Genomic DNA, 9,011 nt, shown 5'->3' on the forward strand with positions numbered 1-9,011 from the left:
CAACTAATTTTGATTACAGTTATATCCCAACTGTTCAATCTGGCTTTAAATCTGTGGGTTTTCTTTTTTTTTTTCAATACATGATTCAAGACTCAGAAGTGAAGTTATAAATTTTAGTTAACTAATTAAGGATAAATTTACAGTGATTAAAGTTAGCTATTTACAATTTTATCTTCACAGCAGCGTCTTTCAAAACAGTTAAATTTGCTGAATCTGCCTCAGACATTTACCTACCTGAATGTGTGTCTACCTAAGTTACTACAGCATTCAAAGGAAAGAAGAAATGAGAGAAATCAGTAGAAGAAACCTGCTACAGGTGATGTGGACATTGTGGACTACAGGAAATGGTGGAACATGTAATTTTATATTGTCGGAGATAAACATGAAACTCTTACTACACTTCCAATAAACTAAATGACACTAGACATTAGAGTATGATGACGTCTGTCTTGTGTAGACTGGACAAAAGCATAAAACACACACGTGAGTTCAGGTCAGAGCCCCAATAATATTTGAGAAAGTTACAACAGTGAAAAAGGTTATCCTCCTTTTGTCTTCTCTAACATTAACACTCATAAATATTTCACACAATTACTTAATTAAGTTTTGAGCGTACCTGTGAGTTCATAAACAGCCTCTTTCATGGAGCAGCTGTCTCTGTGACTGAAGAAGTAACACGCTGATGTGGAATCAGCAGTGAACTTATATAGTGACCCAATCAAGTTAAATATCACACGAGGGGAAAACAAGATGAACACAAATTACAACTAATACAAGGCAAAAAACTAACTAAAGCCCGACCCCTCCTCTGACTTGACATGGTTTAGTCTGATGAGTTGGCTTTCAGATTTAAGAATCCCCATCTTTCAGACTCACCTTTTGTTCAGTCAGGAAGGGAACCGCCCCCGACAACCACAGTAAGTCAAAGACAAAGAAACACATGGTTAATATTAGTGACGGGCAAATGAAGCTTTGAACTATTTCAGCCAATTGTACTGAAAATAGGTTCAGTATTCGAAGCTTTGGTGAAAACCGGTGACGTCTGTTGGCAAAGTGCAGAGAAGTGCAGTCTGATTAGACAGAGCAACATAATCAGCATGTGATACATAACACATATACGCACATTATACGCCTTGTCAGTCTTAAATCATTTGAACTAAATATATATAGAGAGTATCATGAAGGTTCTTTGTACAAATAAATATTGATTAATTAATGTGTGTATTTACATATTTGGGCAACATTGCAGAGTGTGTGCTGGATGGGAAACAATCAAAGATTTATTTAGGAACAAGATTTTCTCAACTCTTTTTGGATTGAGGTGGTTTCTTTCAGGTGCACAGCCACTAAAACCCACACATTGTGCATTGTTTGAAGTGCATTTATAGCGGGGAAGCCTTTTCAAAATTCAAACCTTTCTCTATCTCTATCTGTCAAATTCAGTACGTGGTACAGCAAACCACTCACCTGACTCACCAAGGGAATGAACCAGTTGCTGCTTCGGACGTCATAGGTCAAAGCAGTGGTTCAATGGAAATGTAGTTTCGAGTTTGAAGCACGTATCGGAGCATTGGTGTCTGACGGCCATCACTAGTTAATGTAACAGAAAAGAAAACCCCACAGTGTGAAAACGTGCGCACTCCAATTAAACAGTGTGAGAATACAAGCAAATTAATAAGATTCAAACAAACTGTGTAATGTGACTTGTTTGGGTGTGGTCGACTGCAGATGAGATGAACCTGTGCAGCTGAGTGTGAATGGCTGTTAGCATGGCTGTTACCACCAAAATGTGGTGGTGAAGTGTCCTGAAGTGCCGGGCCGGAGGCATACTGTTCTCCGGTTGTCCGGCCGTAGGTGAGTCCGTGCGTCTGTCCTTCCATCCGTCCGTCCTTCCGTCCGTCCATCACAGATTTTTGTTTGCGCGATAACTTTTGAACAGGTGGACGGATTTGCACCAAATCTTGTGTGCTAAGACTCTATAACAGGTACATGAACTGATTGAATTTTGGAGGCCAACGCTTTCAAGATGGCTGACTTTCAAGATGGCCGACTTTTTGTTTGCACGATAACTTTTGAATGGGTGGACGGATTTGCACCAAATCTTGTGTGCTAACACTCTATAACAGGTACATGAACTGATTAAGTTTTGGAGACCAACACTTTCAAGATGGCCGCAAAATGGCCGCCTGACAGACCTGTCTCTAAAAACACACTAATGCCAAGAACTTGGTCAATTTTTTATATTTGACTTTGATATATTTTTGAATAACTATGTTGGATACTATTAGTTAATAAAGGTAATAGCTCTTTCCTTGCAATCTTTTCTCATTAACTGTATACTGTATCAATAGAGCCATAATTCTCAAACTCCTGGGACACTTGCAAATAGGATTTATAATGAATCAGTGGTTTCAATCAGGTGTAGTGAACACAAAAAGTCACAGCTGTATGAAACTGTTGCAGGCGGAGGCATCAGAATCGACACTTTAGCGTCGACTTCTACCCGTTTTCATTTTTATTTTGTTTTATTTTTTTAAATCTGTTACAAAAATAAAAACTCTTTTTTTTGCAAAATCATACAAAAGACAAAATAAATGTCCCTGTTTGTAAAAACTGATCCACCTGCTATCACCTTGGAACTTTTATTACACTCTTTTCATCAGTTGCGCCTTGAAAACAAAGTAATTTGTGTTTACTTGTACCATAAAGAATAAAAAAAATGTGGCCCTGAATAATAAAGGGCTCAAGGTTCAGTATGTTAGGGTATTACTCCTTTTATCAAATGTCTTTGAGTTGGTTTTTACAAGGATACATGTTTACAGTGTTTTGTTGTGACATGAGCACTCTTGTAGTGCAGATATGGACCATTTGATATGTAAATAAAAATGCTAAAATGTTCACATTTCAGTGAGTGAAGTCATACATATGCATTGTGATCAGCATTAAAGTTTAATAAGCTTACATAATGAGTCGTATTAATAAACCACAGTGCTGTTTGTGGTGTAAATGATTATTTGTGGCCAAAACTGCAGGATCAGGGATGAGAAGGGTTCACTTTGTGTGGTGATGAAAAATTCTATTTATGAACACGGTGAGCAATCAGTGCAATTAATCACTAACTTTAGAGTGAAATTGGACTTATCCGAATTCAAACAAGCCCAAAGGATTTGATTGAACAGGCTAATTGTCTTTTAGAGGAATGAATTAATGACACGTTCACTGGAGGCTGGATCACACGCACAACACGGGGGATTTGGTTTGCTTCAGTAAAATGACACTGGTTACGAGGCCTTGGAGAAACATTCTCTTTGAAGCCACACTCTCGCAGAGGATGGGACCGAATCAATTCAGTTCAATTTGCTTTGAAGGAGAAATAGCCTCCTCATCTTGCAGAGTCCATCACAGCTCAGTGGGACACAAAGACTTGTCCCTATTTACTCTTTGTTATGAAACCAAAAGCTGGCAATTTGCATTTTTTTAAGCAAGCTGAACTATCTGATTACCTGACTTTTATTGTACACGCAGAGACAAAAAGCACAAAGAGAATCCACAGAAATCCTTTTATCTAATACCCCTGACCAAGTCAAGATTGTGTGTTTCCTGAATATATATGTCACAGTATACATTTTCAAGGTTGGATTTCACTTCTCCTCAGTCGTGAAACCTCTGTGACCCTTTCCTCCCTGTTTTGCAAGATGTAGTAAGGAGGATGTTGCCTGGTGGAGGCAGTTGTCCGCACCTTCATTTCATGGGTCATCGTCTCTGGAGTTTGCTCACCTTGCCCACGCAATGGACTCCAAATGAGATTTAAAGCCTATTCATCCCTTCACCACCAGCACTCAGTTACGTTACCTGCATGAAATCTGTCGCCGGGAAACTGGATTACCTGTCCAAATCTTCATGGTCACTGAGAGATGTGTGTGATGCTGGCTGTTATCCCGTGGACAGGAGCGTGACAAAGGGACCGTTGGATACCGGTGCTGACACACGTGCTTTACACTGGATTTATGAGTTAGCTGGCAGCCTCCCCTTCATACATGGAAAATGACCATGAAGTGAGAAAGCACTTTCAATTTGAGCACGTTAATTTTCACAACAGGAGTACAAATGCTGAGGAAAAAATGAGGCAGCAAGAAAAAAATAATATGCACGTGAGGAACCAAGACTCACGTACTGCAGGTGGCCTCATTACAGTAATGAGCCACAGTCAAATGGACTAAATTTAAACATATAAGATAGAGAGAAAAAGATGAAATTGATGAGAAAATGTTGCAGGAAATTATCAGGACATATATCAGTAAGGCAGGAATGCTTTGCTCTTACCAGCAGCCCATAATGTGAGCTAATTTGGAGCTGCAAAGTGTTCACTATTAAATAAATTAATAGTTAAAGTTCCCCTCCAGACATGTTTTAAAGCTGCTATTAATATTTTTTAACATGGTTTTCCCACGTAAAAAGTAATAAAAAAAAAAAAAAAAACCTCTGAAAAGGGGACAGCCCATCCACTAGGGTTGGGTACCATTCACATTTGAACCGACACTGTACTTTGACTTTTTCAGTACTTTACTCTCTCTGTAATAGCAAAAATGTCATTTCAATCGTAAAAAATAAGTTCAAAATTTTAAATTTCAACATTGTTATTTATTTCACATATTTTGTTCTTTATTAATAACATTTTACACACCACACAAAATAAAATCACTTTCTCTCTCCTCCCAAACTCATCTCTACAACCTGCAGCCTGTCGCCAGGGCAACGCTGTTGTTTGTGTCACAGTGAAAGCACACGTGATGTCCTCCCTGCTGTTGTTGTTGTTATTACTGTTTTGTTCACATACTGTAATATTTCCCTGTAGATAGTATGCAACTCTTGAATATAGGTTTCACACTGAGGTTTAAGACATTAATGAATCTCACACACTGTCACAGCATACTACATAACAGGTTGGTAAGGAGTATCAGATGTAGCCTGCTGCTGAGTGTCAGCTAATGCTAGTAAAAATGCTAAGTGAACCAAGACAGTTATCACAGTAAACAGTCCAATTGTTGTGTTGTCTGTGTTAAGTTTTGAAAAGTTTAACCACATTTGTGACTGCTTTTGACTTGCTGTTGCCCAGGCTCACTCTGCAACCTGAAAAAGCTGCTGCTCACTCTAACACCCCTCGCTCTACACTGCCTGATTTAACATGAATTGGCACTCAGTAGAGTCCCAGTGTAATTCTGCTGGTACCATTAAAAGTACGGGGTTTGGCTCCCAACCCTACAGCCCACTACTGCTGATTGTGCAAAGCTGACTAGTGCAATTATAACGCAAAATTTAAACCAAAAATGGATAAATGAATGATTAGCACACAGACAAAGAAACTAACATCCTTTAAAAGGGCTGCACATGCTTGGCTACAGTTAGTGGGGGTCTGAGCTTGTTTACTCAGTATCAAAAGGAAGAGACAGTGTCAATTGCAGCTACTAACATTTGTTCTTTAATTACTTGCCACATTTTAAATGTAAACACTGTGCACCAATAACGGAATCCCGCAGAGAAAAACATACATTTCTGAAGAGCAAAAAGACAGACAGGCTTTCTCTGAGGTCCATGAAACTATCAGGAGCTAGCTAAAAGTGCTGACACTGACTTTTCTCTTTGATGCTAAGTAATAATGCAAGCTCACAACCCCCGCTAACTAGTGAGCCAGCTAGGTAGGTAGCATGCATTGTTAAGCTAGGGCTTTGTTGCATTGTTGTTGCTCTATCTAACAGGAGCTAACTGGTTAAATTTGGTTGGAGTTTGCTTGCTAAAAAGCCAGGGTGTGTGTGAAGAAAAGAAAACACCATTGTGATATAAAGTGGCAGCATGAAATACAAGAGTTATTGGGAAAAAATATGAAATAAAAAACTGGCTTCAGGGCATTCTGAAATCTATAATTGATGTCTATAATTAAATAAAAAAATGATATCCAATTAAATTATGGTATTATGAAAACGAATAATGAAATATAATTTCAAAGTAATGAGTGTTCAATTATCATATTTAATTTCTATGTATGTTTCATACAGTTTCCTTCATGTTGGATATTTTATTTAATATTGAACACTTCCATAAGCTAAGCTCCTGCTGTGTCCTTATGCACCAGAGTCCCTGGGTTGGGTGAATTAGTCACAGTGTTACGTGTGAGTTTTAGTCTCAGCATGGCTTTCAAGTGAAAAGATTAGGACTCATGCAGTGAACTGAATTACTATCATCATGTTATATTATTATTATGCTTCATACATGATGACTTTCCGTACTACATGGGGTGACTCCATCATAATAAAGCAATGAAAGATGTGAACTTTACAAGCTAGAAAAGTAGCTGGGTCTATCTTTGTAACACCTATGACCCAACGACACAACTCTGTATCATGTTAGCAGTGTTTCAGCCCTTCAGCTCTGATGGATCATTTCATTTATGTTTCAGGCATTTAGCTTGAATTCGGTGTACGTCCCACACAATAGAAATTACAAGGACCAGAAGCACAGCGCCGAGATGCAAATGACTGCTACAAACATTATGGCTTGGTCTGTTTTGTTAAAGGTGGGGTAAGTGATTCTGGAAACAGATTGATTGCTGAGTCTCACTCCTAGGTCGTCATATACTGGTGCTTTGGGTCGATGGCTCGGATCAAGTCACTGAATCAAAAAATGATGCCCCACAATCAACCCAACTAGAACTGTTGTTATTTGACGACCTGGAATCCATTATTCAACTGCTAAATTTCATGAATAACTCTAACTCAAGGTCCACTTACTAACTTCAACAGTATTACTTGTCTTCATCACAATATGATTTTAATACATTTGAAAGCTTTGAAAAAATAATAGACATTTACCTGGAGTTGGACATTTCAGGTATGGGCTGCTGCCCCCATGTTGGAAAAAGCACAGCAAAAATGCCATCTTGGATGCTAAACCAGCCTTCACTAAGCACCTCAATCCTCTTCAATCTACAGCACGTTCTCATTGATGTCATCATGTGTGTTTTGTTAGTTCTGACAAAAATTAGTCTGTGGCAAATAATTTTTTTATCCTGTTTGAATTGTGCCATGAATTATACAGTATATATGATGTTGCTCAATTAAAAGGATAACGGACGCATGACAAGGAAGTTGCAGTTTGTTATGAAACTGTTGAAGATATGTCATTAGACAAAAACTAACATTAGCCACTGAAGCTACGATGCCTGTGTGGTTTTGTCTTACTCATTCTCTCTCTTAATAGCACCAGGAGTTGCAAGCATCCCATGTATAGAGGCTGGTAGTCGTCTGCAGCGTGTGCTGTTCTGAGTCCTGCCTGCAGCCCATTTGCTGCATGTCATCCCCTCTCTCTCCACCCTGCTGATATAGCTTTGCTTTATTTCATGACGCCAAGCCATCAGTTTAAACAAGCCATTGCGTTTCTGAATCATTTCTGCATTCCAATGCCATTTTAGCATATAACAATTTTTAGAAAGACACAAAGCATTAAAGTAAAAAAATAAATAAATTAAATTTTAATCATAAGTTTATGAGGCATTTTGTGGGGCCCTTGCTAGCGTGGGGCCTACAGCAATTGCCAGCCTTTGCCTAATGCTACGTCCCTCTCTGGGTTTGACTGGGCCTGTTCCAGTCTGCAGAATCAACAGTTAAGGAACAGAAATGGGAAGCAGCTTTTGTTTACCTGCCTATTGCCATTTGCCTGAAATCAATGGCCTGTTATTTCAAAATAATTTAAGTAGTAAATTTGCCACTGTTATTACTGAAAACTCTGTATGTGCCCTGTGAGAAGGGAAAAAAGCTTGAGTGGTGTACTGTAGCAGCAGTAATTAAAACCCAGTCACAACCTTTATTATGACTGTATCTTTCTGGGGACCTTGTAGCTCTTCACTTACGTGTCAATAATTGTTCATGGCCAATATAAGGAGACATTTTTGACAGATAAATTGTCCTTTCAGTTCATTTGGCAGGTCATCAACATTGTGCCTCAAACAAGACACTAGACAAGTATGTGGAGACCTGCTCTCTGTGGCTCTGTTCAGCCTTCACTGATTCGCTCCCCTAATTACAATAATACCCCACAACACTGTCATTTCACAAAGCCATAATTTGCTGCAACGGTCTGACAGGCCAGTGGCATCATGGTTACTTTCTCTCAAAAATAAGATATTTGCACTCGATGATGGAATCCATGCAGTGTAGGGCCTAAGAGGGTGATGGGAGAGATGAGCAATCAGGTTTGGCAATTAGACCAAGAACCAAAAGGACTCTCTTGATATCAACACAATCAGAGAAACATCATTACACACAATTAGTGTGAGTGGATATGAAACGATGAAAAGCAGTGAAATGATTTTGATTAGAGGCACTGCTGCTGTAGGTCATGCAGACCATACAAACAAAAACCATAAAAAAAAAACATTTTAAACTTGTATGTCAAATAGAATGGAATACAAGGAAATGCAATGCACACAGACACACAAGTGAGACACACATTGAGATGAAATTTAAAAAAAAAATCATTTTAGATCGCACGCCTAGTTATATTGTGCTCCTATTTAACAATATATGCCAGAAGATATAAGAAATCAGATTGTGTGTATTTTTATATCAATATCCAATGTTTTCTTCCTGTAAAAAAATATGATGTGTGTTTACAAAGGTTTGAACAAACCAATAATATCCTGACATCCAGGGTTGCCAGATCCACAGCTTTCCCAGGGGCTACTTTTAAAGTGTTGCAGTAGGTTGATTTTTTTTTTTGTTCACTGGTTGTATAGAACTTAGTCTGACTTACCAGATGCACATCGCTGGTGTAAGTCTGCCTTTGGTCACTTGTTTCAAGACAACAACCTCTGAGCAGCAACCTACGCGCTGAAAACAGTAAATTACCACTTGGGACCCTAATGGCATGAACATAAACAAGCTAACAGCTGTTAGCTTTTCTTTTGAAGTGATGTAGTCATTTTAATGCAAGAGTTTGCCTCCCAATCTGTAAATGTT

This window comes from Lutjanus erythropterus, chromosome 8 (genome assembly GCF_056507025.1).
Source record: "Lutjanus erythropterus isolate fLutEry1 chromosome 8, fLutEry1.hap2, whole genome shotgun sequence".
NCBI lineage: Eukaryota > Metazoa > Chordata > Actinopteri > Lutjaniformes > Lutjanidae > Lutjanus > Lutjanus erythropterus.